The sequence below is a fragment of the Ovis aries genome, chromosome 4 (genome assembly GCF_016772045.2).
Source record: "Ovis aries strain OAR_USU_Benz2616 breed Rambouillet chromosome 4, ARS-UI_Ramb_v3.0, whole genome shotgun sequence".
In the NCBI taxonomy this organism is placed as follows: domain Eukaryota; kingdom Metazoa; phylum Chordata; class Mammalia; order Artiodactyla; family Bovidae; genus Ovis; species Ovis aries.
This window is the reverse complement of record NC_056057.1, coordinates 96257967-96261374: the sequence shown is the minus strand read 5'-3', so window position 1 is coordinate 96261374 and position 3408 is coordinate 96257967. Positions and strand designations below refer to the sequence as shown.

At 43.5% G+C, this 3408-nt stretch overlaps 1 non-coding gene across 1 annotated transcript; it reads left to right on the top strand.

The window, feature by feature from the left end:
* The first annotated feature begins 1181 nt into the window (after positions 1-1181).
* On the top strand, positions 1182-1317 carry LOC114114648 (small nucleolar RNA SNORA13). The gene has a single exon (XR_003589268.1). It is a non-coding gene; the product is annotated as a small nucleolar RNA SNORA13 (small nucleolar RNA).
* Positions 1318-3408: the final 2091 nt, after the last annotated feature.

The window sequence follows — 3408 nt, the reverse complement described above, 5'->3', positions numbered from 1 at the left end:
AAAAACAAGACACATATATATGCCGCCTACAAGACACTCACTTCAGATCTAAAGATAACACAGACTGAAAGTGAGAGGATTAGAAAAGACATTCCATGAAAATGGAAATAAAAAGGAAGCTGAGGTAGCAGTGCTTATACAGACAAAACAAACTTTAAAACAGACAGTTATAAGAGACAAAAAAGAACATTACATAATGATAAAGGGTTCAATCCCAGAAGAAGATATAACAATTGTAAATATGCGTGCACCCAAAATAGAAGCACCTAAATACATAAGCCAACTATTAGTAGTCATAAAAGAAGATGACAGTAACATAATAATAGTAGGTGACTTTAATGCCCAAATTATGTCAAAGGACAGATCATCCTGAGAGAGAAAAAAAAATATATATATATATATATTTCCATCCAAAAGCAGCAGAATACACATTCTTTTCAAGTGCACATAGAACATTCTCTGGGATAGATTCACATGCTAAACCATAAAACAAGCCTCAATAAATTTAAGAAAATTTAAATCATATCAAGCATCGTTTCTTACCACAATGCTATGAGACTAGAAATACACTACAGGAAAAAACCTGCAAAAAAACACAAACACATGGAGTCTACACAACATGCTAGTAAACAATCAATGGATCACGGAAGAAATCAAAGAAAGAAATACCCAGAGACAAATGAAAACAAAAACACAAGGATCCAACATGTATGGAACTCAGTTAAGGCAGTTCTAAGAGGGAAGTTTATAGCAATACAAGCCCACCTCAGGAAATAAGAAATACCTCTACCTACCTAACCTCACACCTGAAAGAACTAAAGGTAAAGTAGAACAAACAAAGCCCAAAGTGAGTGGGAGAAAATAAATCATAAAGCTCAGAGCAGATACATAAATGAAATAGATACTTTTTAAAAATAGAAAAGATCAGTAAAAGAGTCGAATATTTGAGAAAAGGTAAACAAAATTGATAATTTAGCCAGAATTGCCAAAAAAAGAAAAAAAAAGAGGGCCAAAATAAATAAAATCAGAAATCAAACAGAAGTTACAAGAGACACCACAGAAATACAAAGGCTCATAAGAGATGATTATTAATTATACAGCAACAAAATTGAAAACCTAAATAAATGAACAAATTCCTAGAAATATACAGTCTCCCCAGACTGAATCAGAAGGAAATAGAAAACATGAACATGTTGCCCGTTCACTTTTGGAAATCAGTGACTGTGGTGTCAAAAAAGGCATAAACCAAACACTTCTGCAGCCTTTTCTGCCCTTGTATTTGAAATCTTTGGAGTAGAAGCTGCATAAGTAATAGCTGGGAAAAAAAAAGGCAGCTTAGACAGCATATTAAACATATTAAAAGGCAGAGACATTACTTTGCCAACAAAGGTCCGTCTAGTCAAGGCTATGGTTTTTCCAGTGGTCATGTATGGATGTAAGAGTTGGACCATAAAGAAAGCTGAGCACTGAAGAATTGATGCTTTTGAACTGTGGTGTTGGAGAAGACTCCTGAGAGTCCCCTGGACTGCAAGGAGATTCAACCAGTCCATCCTACAGGAGATCAGTTCTGAATATCCATTGGAAGGATTGATGCTGAAGCTGAAACTCCAGTACTTTGGCCACCTGTTGCAAAGAACTAACTCACTGGAAAAGACCCTGATGCTGAGAAAGACTGAAGACGGGAGGAGAAGGGGATGACAGAGGATGAGATGGCTGGATGGCATCGCTGACTCCATGGACATGAGTTTGAGTAAACTCCAGGAGTTGGTGATGGACAGGGAGGCCTGGCTTGCTGCAGTCCATGGGGTCGCAAAGAGTCAAACATGACTGAGTGAACTGATTGATTCTCACGTCACTAGGCAGGTTCCTGGAATGCTCTCTGGTTTTCCAGCAGGTGGTGCTACAGCTCCAGTTGGTGGCTTCTCCCTTGCCCACACTGTGTAGCCTGTCTTAGCGGGCTTCATGTCTACAGGAGCTTGCTTTCACAGCTGCACTGTGAAGCATACATGTGGAGATGCCACAGACTAGGTTGAGGTGTGGGTTTAACACTGGCTACTCCAGTACTTTGGCCACCTCATGCAAAGAGCTGACTCATTGGAAAAGACTCTGATGCTGGGAGGGATTGGGGGCAGGAGGAGAAGGGGACGACAGGATGAGATGGCTGGAGGGCATCACTGACTCGATGGATGTGGGTTTGGGTGAACTCCGGGAGTTGGTGATGGACAGGGAGGCCTGGCGTGCTGCGATTCATGGGGTCGCAAAGAGTCAGACATGACTGAGGGACTGAACTGAACTGATGGATCTAGTAGGGAGATGCACAGGTGGTACTCCGAGGGATTTGTGACTGCCCTTCCTGCTGAGTCAGAGAAGGCAATGGCACCCCACTCCAGTACTCTTGCCTGGAAAATCCCATGGGCGGAGGAGCCTGGTAGGCTGCAGTCCACAGGGTCGCTAAAAGTCAGACATGACTGAGCGACTTCACTTTCACTTTTCACTTTCATGCACTGGAGAAAGAAATGGCAACCCACTCCAGTGTTCTTGCCTGGAGAATCCCAGGGATGGCGGAGTCTGGTGAGCTGCCGTCTATGGGGTCGCACAGAGTCAGACATGACTGAAGTGACTTAGCTTCCTGCTGAGTGCAATCAGCAGGAAAGGCTTCCCTTCTCTGCCCCTTTCCCCACCTCCAGTCATGAAAGACCCCACCTCAGGACCCTGGGTGCTGCTGGAGAGAATCGGGTTTGTCCCACACAACTGGAATAGCTGGGTACTCACTCCCAACTCCTCTTCCCCCTAGGGAGAGCGTGCCACCGCTGGCTGCGTCAGCCTGGTACAGCTCTTCCTTGGAGGGGGACACTAGGAAAGCTTCTCTTACCACCCCCTCTGCTGTGACCAAACTGTGATTGGTCTGCGGTGTTTTGCGTTTGTTGTTTCTAGAATGGTGTGCTGGAATCTCCCCTCAGGACGGCTGGACTTCTGCAAATTCTCTCTCATGCACGAGTATCTGCTCAGGTCAGCACTCTCCAGGTGTTTTTGTTTTGTCTTTTTTCCCAATCACAGCAAGAGGGGATTTGGACAGGTTCACTGGCCCCCCTGGTTTTGCTGTCTATACTGAAATCTGTCTGCCTGGGTACATACAGGTACACCTATATACTGGGTGTACTGGTAGGTGGGCCTCCTGGATCCTGCAACTCCCACAAAGGTGCCTTTGTTTGTGGATGGATGTCTATTTTGTTGTTTTAAAAAGCGGATAAAAAAGAGGAATGTTTTATGCTGCCATGATGCTGATATCACTCCCCTGACCCTGATGTAATAATGTTCATTCTTTATATTTCATAAGTAGACAAGTATTGTGTAAACAAATGATATGATAAGTGTGAAAGCTCTGAGAGTTGCTACCTTCTGGGTACA